The sequence below is a fragment of the Oryctolagus cuniculus genome, chromosome 9 (assembly GCF_051225735.1).
Source record: "Oryctolagus cuniculus isolate XC-2025 breed Fujian yellow rabbit chromosome 9, ASM5122573v1, whole genome shotgun sequence".
Taxonomy (NCBI): Eukaryota; Metazoa; Chordata; class Mammalia; order Lagomorpha; family Leporidae; genus Oryctolagus; species Oryctolagus cuniculus.
The window spans coordinates 101,821,842-101,838,126 of NC_142875.1; positions in this window are offsets into that span (position 1 = coordinate 101,821,842).

Here is a 16,285-nt window from a genome sequence, read left to right on the forward strand (position 1 = left end):
GTTTCTCGGGTTCTTTCCTTGCATTCTCATTTCTGAACCTGCTCTTCTACCCCAGAGCACTTCTCACCTTTGCTTCCTTTCTGGATGGACTTCGACAGCAGGTGGCACACCTAAGGGAAAATGCCCTGTCATCACTTGCATCCTTTTTCTGGGCATTCAGTTCCTAGAAGTCTCTGAGTTAATCAGAAATTCTAAAAAAGACGAGGTGGCACTATGACACCGTGAAACTAGCCATTTTTAGGCACCCGATTCAGGGGCATTTATTACATTCACATTGCTGTACAACCACCAGCTCTACTCCCCAAACCTTTTCCTCACCCTGAAAGAGAGCCCCATCCCCACAAGGCAATCCCTCCTCACTTGCCCCTCCACACAGCCCCTGGGAAATCACCAACCTATAAATTTCTGCTTTATGAATTTACTAATTCTTGATATTTCAAATAAATGGAATCATACATTTTCTGATCTTTGTGTCTGGCTTAATCAAGATTTTAAAAAATATTTATTTTATTTATTTGAAAAGTAGAGTAATAGAAAAGGGGAGACAAAGAGAAAGATCTTCCATCCAATGATTCACTCCCCTAATGCCCACAATATCCAGGACTGGGTCAGGCCAAAGACCTGAGCTTGGACTTAACATGGAGCTCGTGCTGTGGTGTAGCAGGTAAAGCTGCTGCCTGCAGTGCCGGCATCTCATGTGGGTGCTAGTTCAAGTTCCGGCTGCTCCACTTCTGATCCAGCTCTCTGCTATGGCCTGGGAAAGCAGTGGAGGATGGCCCAAGTCCTTGGGCCCCTGCACCCACATGCGAGATCTGAAAGAAGCTCCTGGTTCCTGGCTTCGGATCGGTGCAGCTCCAGCCGTTGTGGCCAACTGAGGAGTGAACCAGAGGATGGAAGACTTCTCTTCCTCTGCCTCTCCTTCTCTCTCTGTATAACTCTGACTTTCAAATAAATGATCTTTAAAAAAAAATCTATAATCAAGTACATTATCAACTGCCTCCCAGGGTGTGCATTAGCAGGAAGCTGGATTGGAAGTGGAGCCAGGACTCAATCCCAGGCACTCTGATAAAGGATGCAGGCATCCAAAGAGGCATTTTATTATTTATTTATTTGAAAGGCAGAGTTATGGGGGTGGGAGGGAGGAGGAAGAGAAAAAGAATCTTAAATTCACTGGTTCACTCCCCAGATGACTGCAATGGCCAGGGCTGGGCCAGGCTGGAGCCATCCAGTTCTCTCACATTGGTACAGGAGTCCCAGCACTTGGGACATCTTCCACTGCTTCCCCAGTCACATTAGCAGGGAGCTGGATCAGGAGTGGAGCAGCCATGACTTGAATGGGAGCCCACAATTGGACGCCATAATTCCAGCTCTCCCAAGACACATCTTACCTACTGCATCAAATGCCTGCCCCAAGGAGTATGCATTTAATCAAATCAACAATGTTGTGACTCAATTAATAGCAACTGAATCAATAATTATAAAAGAAAGGCTGGCCGGCGCCGTGGCTCACTTGGCTAATCCTCTGCCTGTGGCGCCAGCACCCCAAGGTTCTAGTCCTGGTTGGGGCGCCGGGTACTAGTCCCAGTTGCTTTTCCAGTCCAGCTCTCTGCTAAGGCCCGGGAGGGCAGCAAAGGATGGCCCAAGTCCTTGGGTCCCTGCACCTGCATGGGAGACTGGAAGGAAGTACCCGGCTCCTGGCTTTGGATTGGTGCAGCGCCCACCGTAGCGGCCGTTGGGGGAGTGAACCAGCGGAAAGAAGACCTTTCTCTCTGTCTCTCTCTCTCACTGTCTATAATGCTCTCTCTCTCTCTCTCTCTCTCTCTCACTGTCTAACTCTGCCTGGCAAAACATCAAAAAATAAAAATAAAAAAAAAAAAGAAAGGCAATGACCAGCAGAGATCCTAGAAAAAGATAATCAAGGGGGAAGAATGTTCTAGAATGGTTCCAAGCTTCCTAGAACAGGAGGTGACCTGATCCAACAACTGATAGGACATTTTTAAACAGAAATAGCCCTAGAAGGCAGAATGGTCATTCTCCAGATAACGCTTTGCTTCAATTATGCTATATTTTCTTTCTTTTCTTTTCTTTTTTTTTTTTTTTTTTTGACAGGCAGAGTGCTTTCTCTCTCTCTCTCTCTCTCTCTCTCTCTCTCTAAATATATATCTGAGGGCTTAGTAAGAAAAGTAAAAATGAGATTGCATAATCTTTTTTAAAAAATATATTTGTTTGGAGCCAGCACTGTGGCATAGTGGGTAGGACCGTCGTCTGCAGTGCCAGTGTCCCATATGGGCACCGGTTTGAGTCACGGCTACTCCACTTCTGATCCAGCTCCTTGTAATGGCCGGGGAAAGCAGTGGAGGATGTGGTCCAGGTCCTTGGGCCCCTGCGTCCGCGTGGGAGACCTGGAAGAAGCTCCTGGCTCCTGGCTTTGGATCCGCACAGCTCCAGCCATTGCAGCCATTTGGGGAGTGAACCAGTGAATGGAAGACCTCTCTTTCTTTCTCCGCCTCTCCTTCTCTCTCTGTGTAACTTTAAAGTAAATGACTTTAAAGTAAATAAATAAATCTTTGAAAAGCAGAGTGACAGAGAGAATGGGAGAGACATAAAGATAGAGACAGATTTCCATGTGCTGATTCACTCCCAGAATGGCTGCAAAAGCCAGGGCTGGGCCAGGCTGAAGCCAGAAGCCAGGAACTCTGTCGTAGGTAGTAGAGGACCAAACCACCCAGACCATGCTTTGATGCCTTCCAAGGCACATTAGCAGGAAGCAGAGCAGAAGCAGAGCAGAGCAGCCAAGACTTGAACATGCTCTAATATGACATGCCAGCATCACGAGCAGCATCTTAACCTGCTGTGACACAGTGCTGGCCCCAATCTTTGAAATGTAGCAAAAACTTAAACTCTTATCCATTTTGTGTTTAATTATCTCCTCGTACTTTATTTTTTATTTTTTATTTTTTTGACAGGCAGAGTGGACAGTGAGAGAGAGAGACAGAGAGAAAAGCCTTCCTTTGCCATTGGTTCACCCTCCAATGGCCACCGCGGCTGGTGCACTGCAGCTGGCGCACTGCGCTGATCCGATGGCAGGAGCCAGGTGCTTCTCCTGGTCTCCCATGGGGTGCAGGGCCCAAGCACCTGGGCCATCCTTCACTGCACTCCCTGGCCACAGCAGAGAGCTGGCCTGGAAGAGGGGCAACCGGGACAGAATCCGGCGCCCCGACCGGGACTAGAACCCTGTGTGCCGGCGCTACAAGGCAGAGGATTAGCCTAGTGAGCCACGGCGCTGGCCCTCAATTATGCTATATTTTCTTAGGAACTGTTTCCTATGCACTTTAGAGCTATTTTTGTCAAGATTCTCTCTACCAATCATTTGGAATCACATCCCTCCTTCCATTACGTCACAAAGCAAATGAAGAATATGGAATGTGGCCTTTGGAATGCCCCCACCTGTAAGGAGAGAAAGGCCTGGGAAGAGTTTCATGTTCTTGGGGCTGGTGCTGTGGTGTAGTAGGTAAAGGCGCTGCCTGCAAAGCCAGCATCCCATATGGACAGCAGTTCATGATCTGGTTGCTCCATTTCCTATTCAGCTTTCTGCTATGGTGTGGGGAAGCAGTGGAAGATGGCCCAAGTCCTTGGGCTCTTGTACCCACATGGGAGACCCAGAGGAAGCTCCTGGCTCCTGGCTTTTGATTGACGCAGCTCCAGGCATTGTGGCAGTTGGGGAGTGAACCAGCAGATGGAAAATCTCTCTTTCTCTGCCTCTGCCTCTCTGTAATTCTGCCTTTCAAATAAATCTCTAAAAGAAATTTTTTAAAAATTAAAAAAAAGAGTTTCACATTATTTTGGAAGTACCTCTCAGTATCTCTGGCATTTCAATTTGTTAGAAAACATTCCTATCCCATGGCCACCCAAACACACCAATTTCTTAAAAGTACCTCAAGTTGGTGCCAGCACTGTGGCGCAGCAGGTTAGCACTCTGGCCTGAAGCGCTGGCATCCCATATGGGTGCCAGTTCAAGTCCCAGCTGCTCCACTTCTAATCCAGCTCTCTGCTATGGCCTGGGAAAGCAGCAGAAGATGGCCCAGGTCCTTGGGCCCCTGCACCCACCTGGGAGACCCGGAAGAAGCTCCTGGCTCCTGGCTTCAAATCGGCGCAGCTCCAGCCATTGCAGCCATCTGGGGAGTGAACCAGTGGATGGAAGACCTCTCTCTCTCTCTCTCTCTCTCTCTCTCTCTCTCTCTCTCTTTCTGCCTCTCCTCTCTCTGTGTAATTCTGACTTTCAAATAAATAAATCAATCTTTTTTAAAAAAAGTATATAAAGTTACAGACACACAGAAGTTTAGATCTGAGAGTCTTTGAAAGCCTTTAATCCTTTAGTTATCAAAGTTCATCTCTAAATTTTTTTTTTTTTTTTGACAGGCAGAGTGGACAGTGTGAGAGAGAGACAGAGAGAGAAAGGTCTTCCTTTTGCCGTTGGTTCACCCTCCAATGGCCGCCGCTGCAGCCGGTGCACCGCGCTGATCCGATGGCAGGAGCCAGGATCCAGGTGCTTTTCCTGGTCTCCCATGGGGTGCAGGGCCCAAGCACCTGGGCCATCCTCCACTGCACTCCCTGGCCATAGCAGAGAGCTGGCCTGGAAGAGGGGCAACCGGGACAGAATCCGGCGCCCCAACCGGGACTAGAACCCGGTGTGCCGGCGCCGCAAGGTGGAGGATTAGCCTATTGAGCCACGGTGCCAGCCTCTAAATTTTTTTTAAAGTGTGATGTCACCTGTTTCCTTCTTTATTTATTTGAAAGTCAGAGTTACACAGAGAGAGAAGAGGCACAGAGAGAGAGAGAGAGAGAGAGAGAGAGGTCTTCCATCCACTGTTCACTCCCCAGATGGCTGCAATGGCCAAAGCTGAAGCCAGGAGCCAGGAGCCTCTTCCGGGTCTCCCACATGGGTGCAGGGGCCCAAGCACCTGGGCCATCTTCTACTGCTTTCCCAGGCTATAGCAGAGAGCTGGATTGGAAGTGGAGCAACCGGGTCTCAAGCCAGCGCTCATATGGATGCTGGTGCCCCAGGCTATGGTATTAACCCGCTGCACCACAGCGCCGGCCCCCATCTCTAAACTGACCACCTGTTTTGGATTATTTGGAATACTTATCCAAAAGGCACAGTCCTGGGGGGTAGGGTGTGGCCTAGCAGTTAAGACACCTGTTAAGATGTCCACATCCAGTATCTGAGCCTAGGTTCAAGTTCTGGCCCAACTTCCTGCTAATGCACACCCTGGGAGGCAGCAGTGATGGCGCTAGTAGCTGTGTCCCTGTCACCCATGTGGAAGTCCTGGATTGAATGCAGTCCTGGTCATTGTGGGCATCTGGGGAGTGAACCAGCGGATGGAAGATTTATTCTCTCTCTCTCTCTCTCACTCTCTCTCTCTCCCTCTCTTTCCCTCTCTCTCCCTCTCTCTCCCTCTCCCTCTCTCCCTCTTCCTCTCCCTCTTCCTCTGAGATAAATAAAACAAAGTTTTTTAAAAACTCCAGAAAAATCTCCAGACTTTTATCCAGAAATAAAAAGGAAACTTTTTTTAAAGAGTGGCATTCTGAGCTGTGCTCCACATTTATTGAATCAAAATGTTTAAGGATTAAACAGTCACTCTTACCCAGATAGGAGAACCTTAACTCTATTCACTCACATTTTATTACCAATCAGAAAACTTTGAAACATGAGAGTAGAGAACTATTTTTACATTTTTTTAATTTATGTATTAGAGATAGAGAGACAGAGCTCCTGTGTGCTGGTTCACTCCTCCAATGCCCAGAACAGCCAGAGCTAGCACTGGGCCAGGGCAGGAGCTAGGAGCCAGGAACACAGTCCAAGTCTCCCGGAAGGGTGCCAGGAACCCAATCACTTCAGCCATCACTGCCGCCTCCCATGGTCTGCACTGGAAGGAAGATGGAGCCAAGAAATGAACCCAACACTGCAATATGGGATGTGGGCGTCTTACTCACCCGTCTAACCGCTCACACCCAGAGGACTTTTCGATGGTTACAATTTATATTTTTGAAACACCTTGTCTTCTACATATATCAGCTACTGCAAGATTCTATTTTATAAAAGACAGCCATTCTTCAAAAACTATCTTCTGTGTACTAGGCAACATGGGATTCACTTGTTTACATTATCACTAACCTTTATGCAAGATAGTTGTTTTCATTTGAAAATTGAACTAATAATAGTTCCCACCTCTTACACTTAACTGAGATAATGTATGCAATGTCTTAACACAGAACCTTGCCACAGAGTAAGTTCACAATAAAACTTAGCTATTATTAGTACTATTATTTGTTCACCTTTTAAACATGGGGAAACAAATACACAGCACTGAGTAATACAGTCAAAGAAATGTGCAGGTGGTGGAGAAGAAATGGTAGACACACAACAGAACTCTTCGCATGCACCAGGGGTGGGCAGGTGATGTAGTAGTTAAGTGGCTGCTGCTTGGGACACCTACATCCTATAGGTCTTTGAGTTCAAGTCCACATTCTGCTTCTGATCCAGCTTCCTACTCTGCACACACTGGGTGGCAACAGATAATGGCCGAAGTTCTTGAGTCCTGCCACCCATGAGGAAACCTAGACTGAGTTCCAGGCTCTTGACTTCAGCCTGACCCAGCTCTGCCTGTTGCAGGTATTTGAGAAGTAAACCAACAGATAGGTGACTTCTGTCTGCCTCTCTCTTTCTCTGTTCCTCTGCTCTTCCAACAAAATGAAAACAAATAAAAATAAAATATATGCACTTGATTACATAAACTTTCCCTGTTACTTCATACTGTTTTTTCAATGTTTCATGATCATATATGCGTGAAACATATGAAGTTCATTTTTCCCCACCAAAAATAATTCTTTTTCTTTAGTTCTTGGGCTAGCTCTAGGCTTTTGATGTTTACTGTTCTCTCATCCTTGAAGAGTCCTGGGCAGCTACACAGCAGAAGTTGAGTGAGTAATTCCTGACTGTGTTTAAAGTCTATCCTTCAACTTCTTCACAGCCCAGAGAAACTCAGTGATGGGGTTAGCAGTAAACTGAGAAAAACAAAAATTGGGGAATGCAGAAGTTGAAGCACTGTAAAACCCACATTTTTACCCACACATACCCTTTTAGGGTTCTTTTAAAAACAACAAAGTATCATATTGAGCAATCTACTGGATGTCCAAATATAGCAGTCTGGGGAGTCACTGTCTGAGCACATGGGCTCTCAGCCCCAGGAATGCAGCCCCTGGAGTCTTCCCAGGGCTGGGGTTGGCCTCACTCACTGCCCAGAACGAAACTTCACCTTAGCTTTCTCATGTTGATTAAGTGGTCAAAGTCCAGATGTCCAAAACCCAACTCCACCACCAGCAGCACAATTTCCAAGTTGTGGTATTTTTTGTGAAAAATAAACTTACCAGGTTGTGCTGCGGTTTTTCAATAGAAGCTAGTGAGAAAGGAGAGCAGTTAGAAAGGAAAATGGTACTTGAATGAAACACTGCACGATTGCTTTTTTAATCTCACGAACTTCAGATCCCCCAGGAATTGAAAATGCTTTGGTCATTATAAGCATTACTACTTTCCCCCTTTTACAAAAAGAAAGGTAGAGAGGGAATACAGTTTCCTAAGAAATAAAGTATTTTCTTTATGGGGACAAGTCATGCCTCAGCATAAAGATTCTGCAGTCACATGCACGTTATTTAATTCTAGATTTTGCTAGAAAGCTTTTCTCCAGAAGCTTATATAAAATTTGAATCACATCTCAGTTTTATCTGTCATCATTGCTTTGCCATGAGCCATCACTCAAACCAGCTCAGTTACTCACTGTCATTTGCACATGCTGTGTCTGTCACCTGGAGAGAGGATGAGAAATTTTATCATGCATATGCCACCTATTACACATACCATGTTTTCACACTCACATGCAGGAGCCAAGTAAGTCCTCAGAATGACTTTCGGAGGAACAAATTCTTTTCCAATGTAGTGCATTTGAAAAGTGAGAGGGTCAGGGGCAGGTGCTTTGGCTCAGCAACACCTGAAAACACATGCATGCATTTTGGGGTGGTAGTTAGTGTTCCAGCTACTCCACTTCCAACCTAGCTCCCTGCTAATGCATCCTGGAAGGTAGCAGAGGATGGCCCAAATACTTGGCCCCTACTACCCATGAGGAAGACCCAGATGGGGTTCTAGACTCCGTATTAGGCTTGGGCAAGCCATGGCTGTTGTGGGCACTTGAAGAGTGAATAAGCAGATAGAAGACCTCTGAGTGTGTGTGTGTGTGTGTGTGTGAGTGTGTGTGTGTCCCTCTCTCTTTGTTACTGTGCCTTCAAATTAATTAATTAATTAATTAATCTTTAAAAAAATTGAGAAGGCCAGATCCAGGGCACAAGACCATGCTGGCTTCATTACTCTATTTCTCCAAGAATTCTCTGCCCCCTTCTCTTTATTTATTCAAATTTTATCCACTCGTAAGGGTCTCAGTCAAGCACTGTGTCTCTCATGAGGCTTTCAGTTGTGGCTTCTGTCTACTGTGACGCTTTTCCTCTGAACTCACGGCATGACATGGGTGATGCAAGACCTGTTACTAGGTTTGCAAAAGATGGTATAGGAGGCCACTGTTAGAGATGTTTGAGCAAGGATTTATGCTTTCTCTAAAGAGGAAGAGAAAATCATTGGTTCTCAGTTTTTTCCCTTTTAAACTACTCTATCAACAGGAGTAAAATAAGAACTACTGAGCATCTGAGGGTATAAATCCAACCCATACATGCTAGGCTGAAGTCTTCCTGTTATCTATGTTTTACCTTTAAAATTTACATGATGTGGGCAGGTGCTTGGTGCAGTGGTTAAGTTGGCACTGGGGACCCTGCATTCCATACCAAAGTGCCTTGTTTGAGTCTTGGCTCCACTTCAATTCCAGCCTCCCGCTAATGTGCACCTGGGGAAGCAACAGGTTATGAGAGTCAAGTACTCAGTCTCTGGTTTCCACATGGGAGACCCTGGCTTCAGCCTGCCTCAGCCCTGTCTGTTATGGGCATTTGCGAGTGAACCAGTGGATGGAAAAATCTCTCACTGGCCTCTCACAGATTTACATAAGCTGGTGAGAATTTTCTTAATATTATCTGTGTACTGAAAAGTAAGATATTCAAAACAGGAGATCTTACACAAAAATGTGTGCTGCGTATGTTTTGTTGTTTGCCAATAGCATATTCAATGTACTTTATGAAAAACTAAGAAATACATATCCACAGGTGATTCTACAAACAGAGGTTATTTTTTTAGGATTTATTTATTTATTTGAAAGCCCGAGTTACACATAGAGAGGAGAGAGAGAGAGAGAGAGAGAGAGCCAGAGAGAGAGAGAGGTCTTCCATCTGCTGGTTCACTCCCCAATTGGCAACAAAGCCTGGAGCCAAGCCAGGAGCCGGGAGCTTTCTCAGGGCCTCTCATGTGGGTGCAGGGGCCCAAGGACTTGGGCCATCTTCTACTATTTTCCCAAGCCATAGCAGAGAGTGGGATCAGAAGTGGAACAGCTGGGACTCGAACTGGCACCCATATGGGATGCCAGCACTGCAGGCAGTGGCTCTACCCACTATGCCATAGCACCAGGTTTTGTTTGACAAAACAAGTAGCTCCAAATATTTGGATGTCAGGATGGAAGATTCTGTCTCTCTCTCTGTAACTCTGCCTTTCAAATAATAATAAATGTCTTTTTAAAAATCAACATACAAAATCAGCTGCATTTCTTTTCACCAAAAATCTACCTAAAAAAGGCAAGAAAATAACTCCATCTTTTTTTTTTTTTTTTTTTTTTTTTTTTTTTTTTTTTTTGACAGGCAGAGTGGACAGTGAGAGAGAGAGACGGAGAGAAAGGCCTTCTTTTGCCATTGGTTCACCCTCCAATGGCCACCACGGCTGGCGCACTGCGGCTGGCAGGCGCACTGTGCTGATCCGAAGGCAGGAGCCAGGTGCTTCTCCTGGTCTCCCATGGGGTGCAGGGCCCAAGTACTTGGACCATCCTCCACTGCACTCCCTGGCCACAGCAGAGAGCTGGCTTGGAAGAAGGGCAACCGGGACAGAATCCGGTGCCCTGACCGGGACTAGAACCCAGTGTGCCAGCGCCGCAAGGTGGAGGATTAGCCTATTGAGCCGTGGCACTGGCATTCCATCTTTTTTTAAACAATGAAATATTTAAGAATAAATTTAACCAAGGAGGTGAAATATCTACGCTATCCTTGAAATCTGTAAAACATTCATGAAAGAAATTGAAGACACAAACAAATGGAAAGGGATCCCATGTTCATGGATTAGAAGACTAAATATTGTGAAAATGCCTATAATAGACAAAAGGACATAAAGAGTAAACACAATCCCTATCAAAACTCATTTTTCACAGAAATAAAAAAAATCTAAAATTTATATGGAACTACAAAAACTCTGAATAGACAGATCAACCTTGACAAAGAACAAAGTTGGAGGCATTATATTCCCTGATTGCAACTTATATTACAAAGCTATAATAATCAAAACAGTATGGTAGTGACATAAAAACAGACACTTGGACCAGTGAAATAGAATAGAAAATCTGAAAATAAATCCAAGCATATAACTTCAACTAATTTTTTTTTGTTTGAAGTCAGCTAATTTCTGATGAAGGTTTCAAGAACACACATGGGAGAAAGGATAGTTCCTTCAATAAATGGTATTGGGGAAATAGGATATTCATATATAAAAGATGCCTATCTTATACCATACACAAAAATCAAATCAAAGTAAAGACTTAAACTTAAGACCTGGAATCCTAAAAAACCTGGAAAAACACATGAGGGGAAAATTCTTTGACATTTGCCTTGGTAATGATTTTTTATTTTATTTTTTATTTTTATTTATTTATTTATTTTTGGACAGGCAGAGTTAGACAGTGAGGGAGAGAGAGACAGAGAGAAAGGTCTTCCTTTTCCGTTGGTTCACCCCCCAAATGGCCACTATGGCCTGTGCGCTGCACTGATCCGAAGCCAGGAGCCAGGTGCTTCCTCCTGGTCTCCCATGCGGGTGCAGGGCCCAAGCACCTGGGCCATCCTCCACTGCCTTCCTGGGCCACAGCAGAGAGCTGGACTGGAAGAGGAGCAACCAGGACAGAATCCAGTGCCCCAACCAGGACTAGAACCAAGAGTGCCCATACCACAGGTGGAGGATTAGCCAAGTGAGCTGCGGCGCCGGCCGGTAATGATTTTTTAAACATGAAACCAGGCAATAAAAGCAAAAATAGGAGCTGGCACAGTGGCACAGTGAGTAAAGCCACTGCCTATGACTCTGGCATCTGATCCAGCTCCCAGCTAATGAGCCTTGGAAAGCAGCAGAAGTTGGCCCAAGTACTTGGGCCCCTGTCACCCAGTGGGAGACCTGGAAGAAGCTCCTGGCTCTGGGCTTCGGCCAGGCCCAGCCCCAGCTGTTGCAACCATTTGGGAGTGAACCAGCAGAAGGAAGACCTCTCTATCTGACTCTGCCATCTTGGGCCATCTTCCACTGCTTTCCCAAGTGCATTAGCAGGGAGCTGAACAGGAAGTGTAGCAGCTGGGACTTGAACTGGTGCCCATATGGGATCCTGACATTGTAGGTTGCACCTTAACCCACTACACCACAATGACATCTCCAGGAAGAAACTGTTAAAATTATTTTATTTGAAAGGCAGAAAGAGAGACAAACAGAGAGAGAAATCTCCTATCAGTTGAATTGAACCCACGCAGTCAGATATGCGACAGCTTCAGGTAGATGGCGTCAGATTGAGTTGAATTAAACACCCAGCTGATGTCCACTGGAGAACTGCTTGGTGTATGGGGAAAACCCCCCAACACACACACATCTGGTGTCAGAAGTGCTTTTTTGAGTGATGGGTGAATGTAAGAGGTCAAATGGTTTTTCTTATTACACATTTTTGGTTTCACATTTTTACATTTTGACTTTTCTCTATCTCAAAACCTCACGCCTATTAGGATGGCCATTGTTAGAAAGACAAGAGAAAGGTAGCATTGGCTGGGAGGTGGACAAAAGGGACCCCTTGGACACTGAGGATGGGAGTGTCAATTGGTACAGCCATTGTGTGGAACACTGTGGTGTTCCTCAAAAGAATTAAAAACACAGGCACTGGTGTTGTGCAGTGGATAAAACCATTGCTTGCAACACCATCATCCCATATGGTTGCTGGTTTGAGTCCCTGCTGCTCCAGTTTCAATTCAGCTCCCTGCTAACGGCCTGGGAAGGCAACAGAAGATGGCCTGAGTGCTTGGGCCCCTGAACCCACATAGGAGATCTGGAAGAAACTCCTGGATCCTGGCTTTGGCCTGGCCCAGCCCTGGCTGTTGCAGCCATGTGGAGAGTGAACCAGTGGATGGAAGACCTCTATATCGCTCCCTCTCTCAGTATCTATGCCTTTCACATAAATAGAATAAATCTTTTTTAAAAATTAAAAAAAAAAAATTAAAAATACAACTACCTTGTGACCCTGCTATCCCTCCTCTGGGGGACACACAAAGAGAAGTACCTGAAAGAGAATCTGTACCCCCATGTTCATTGTAGCATCATTTACCACAGCCAAGACAGCACAATCTAAGTGCCTGTCAGTGGATGAAAGGGTAAAGAAATTGTGGGCCGGCGCCGCGGCTCACTAGGCTAATCCTCCGCCTTGCGGCGCCGGCACACCGGGTTCTAGTCCCGGTCGGGGTGCCGGATTCTGTCCTGGTTGTCCCTCTTCCAGGCCAGCTCTCTGCTCTCTGCTGTGGCCAGGGAGTGCAGTGGAGGATGGCCCAAGTCCTTGGGCCCTGCACCCGCATGGGAGACCAGGAGAAGCACCTGGCTCCTGCCATCGGATCAGCACAGTGCGCCGGCCGCAGCGCGCCAGCCGCGGTGGCCATTGGAGGGTGAACCAACGGCAAAAGGAAGGCTTTTCTCTCTGTCTCTCTCTCACTGTCCACTCTGCCTGTCAAAAAAAAAAAAAAAAAAAAAAAAGAAATTATGAGGAGCTGGCACTGTGGCATAGTGGGTAAAGCCACCGCTTGCAGTGCTGGTATCCCATATGGGTGCCAGTTCAAGTCCCAGCTGCTCCACTTCCGATCCAGCTCTCTGCTATGACCTGGAAAGGCAGTAGAGGATGGCCCAAGACCTTGGGCCCCTGCACCCTCGTGGCAGACCCGGAAGAAGCTCCTGGCTCCTGGCTTTGGATTGGCGCAGCTCCGGCCACTGTGGCCATTTGGGGAGTGAACCAATGGATGGAAGACTTCTCTCTCTCTGTCTCTGCCTCTCTGTAACTCTGCTTTTCAAAGAGATAATCTTTAAAAAAAGGAAATTAAAATAAAAGAAATTGTGAAATATGCATATATTTGTGTGTGTAAACATGTGTGTATATGTGAATATTACTCAACTTTCAGAAAAGGAGGGGCCCAGGGACCTTGGAGAACAGGCTGAGAGATCCAGAGTGGGGACGAAGACAATGGCTGAAGCCCAAGAGCAGGGATTGGGGGAAGTTGCCTTGGCTGCAAAGGAGATGGAATCAGAAGCTTAAACAGTTTGTGAAGATTAAAAATAGCCTTGCTTTGTTCATCTACTGAAGTGGCCCGAGGGAGAGTCACTCTCTTGCTCTTCCATTCCTGGTTTTAGTTCCCGTCCACCATGTGGGCAGGTCAGATGGCATCTCAGAGCTCTCAGGATCTGCATACACGTGCCTAATGAAATGGTTACTACAGCTAAGCTAATTAACATATCCACCTCCTCAGACAATGACCTTTTGTGCCTGTGTGTGAGAATGCCTGAAATCTATTCTGATAACAAGTTTCCAGGATACCATACAGTATTGTATTGCATTAGACAGCCACCTTGCTACACAACAGTTGTCTGTAAAGGGGCAGGTGTTTGGAGCACCAGTTAAGATGCCACTTGAGATACACACATCCTGTATCACAGTGCCTGGGTTCAAGTTCTGGCTTGTCTTCCAATTTCAACTTCCTTCTAAGGTGCACCCTCAGAGGCAGCAATGATGGCTCAAGTAGTTGGGTTCCTGCCACTCACATGGGAGACCTGGATTGAGTTCCAGGTTCCTGGCTTCTGCCTAGCCCAGCTCCAGCTGTGTTAAGCATTTGGGGAGTAAATCAGTGGATGGCAGCTCCCTCTCTGTCTCTTGTTTTTTCAAGTAAAATAAAATAAACGAATGCAAAACATGAGAACCTAAGCCATAATGATGTACAGGCAGGGAAATAGCATTCCAGGTGGAGGCACCTGCAAGCAGAACAAGAAAAGGAAATGAGGATGTCGGCTTAGACGAAGGAGATGGGAAGGCATGGAGAGTTTAGACGGAGGATTGACATGATCAAAAACACTTCAAATACTTGGAGTGCTGTGTGGGGAAGTGAAGACTGTAGTCGAAAGATGGACCCGGGAGCTGGCGCTGTGGTGCAGCGGGTTAACACCCTGGCCTGAAGTGCCGGCATCCAATATGGGCGCCAGTTCTAGTCCTGGTTGCTCCACTTCCAATCCAGCTCTCTGCTATGGCCTGGGAAGGCAGTAGAAGATGGCCCAGGTCCTTGGGCCCCTGTACCCACGTGAGGGACCCGGAAGAAGCTTCTGGCTCCTGGCTTCGGATTGGCGCAGTTCCAGCCGTTGCGGCCATCTGGGAAGTGAACCAGCAGATGGAAGACCTCTCTCTCTACCTCTCTCTGTAACTCTGTCTTTCAAATAAATAAGTAAATCTTGAAAGAAAGAAAGAAAGAAAGAAAGAAAGAAAGAAAGAAAGAAAGAAAGAAAGAAAGAAAGGAAGGAAGGAAGGAAAGGAAGGAAGGAAAGGAAGGAAGGAAAGGAAGGAAAGGAAGGAAAGGAAGGAAAGGAAGGAAAGGAAGGAAAGGAAGGAAAGGAAGGAAAGGAAGGAAAGGAAGGAAAGGAAGGAAAGGAAGGAAAGGAAGGAAAGGAAGGAAAGGAAGGAAAGGAAGGAAAGGAAGGAAAGGAAGGAAAGGAAGGAAAGGAAGGAAAGAAAGACCCAGGAAGGGCAGCTGGGAGGCAAAGTGCATAATCCAAGGTTGCTTGGACCTGGCAGTGGTGAGAAATGGTCTGTTGCTGGTTATAGTCTCAATAGAGTTAACAAGGGTTGGGCATGGAGTTTCAAAGAGAGACCATATGGGTGCTGGTTCCAGTCCCAGCTGTTCCACTTCCAATCCAGCTCCTTGCTAATGTGCCTGTGAAAGCAGCAGAAGATGGCCCAAGTGCTTGGGCCCCTGTACCTACGTGGGAGACACGGAAGAGGCTCCTGGCTCCTGGCTTTGGATCAGCCAGCCCTGACAGTTGCAACCATTTGAGGGAGTGAACCAGCAGATAGAAAACCTTTCTCTCTGTCTCTCCCTCTCTCTTATGTAATTCTACCTCTCAATCAAATAAATAAATACTTTAAAAAGAGAGAGAACATTCCAGGGTGAATCCCAGGTTTTTGGCATGAGCAACTAGGAAGATGACATTGCCACTCACTAAGACGAGAAGGATGGCACAAGGAGCTGGAAACATTTTTGGAGGGAGATCAGGGACTTGGCGGTAAACATATCTCAGATGCTCCGACATCCACACAGAGATGCCGAGAAGGAAGCTGGCTTGTCTAGAGTTCAAGGGAGAGGTCCAAGCTAGACCTATTGACTTCTAACTGCTACGCCACAAGGCCAGTCTTGGGGTGTGAGTATCTTAACCACTGTTTAAGCACTAAGCCAAATGTCTGCTCCCTCCAACTCCCTCAAAGACTTTATAGAAAAGACAGCTCCCGCAAATGTTACTCTTTGGTGTAAGCATATAGCAATTCTTGCAATGCAATTAGAAAGGAAAAAAGGGCTGGCGCTGTGGCGCAATGGGTAAAGCCCCTGCCTGCAGTGCCAGCATTCCATATGAGTCCCCGCTGCTCCACTTCCGATCCAGCTCTTCTCTATGGCCTGGGAAAGCAGTGGAAAATGGCCCAAGTATTTGGGCCCCTGCACCCACATGGGAGACCTGGAAGAAGCTCCTGGCTCCTGGCTTCGGATAGGCTCAGCTCTGGCCATTTGCAGCCATCTGGGGAGTGAACCAGCAGACAGAAGACCTCTCTCTCTCTCTCTCTCTCTCTCCCTCTATAACTCTGCCTTTCAAATAAGTAATAAATAAATCTTTTTTAAAAAAGGAAAAAAATCAGTAGTTTGGGATGCAAATTTTATGTGTCCTAAATCCTATATAACAGATTACTTGCTTGGCTACAAAGAAAGGCCTGTTCGTGTTGGTTTG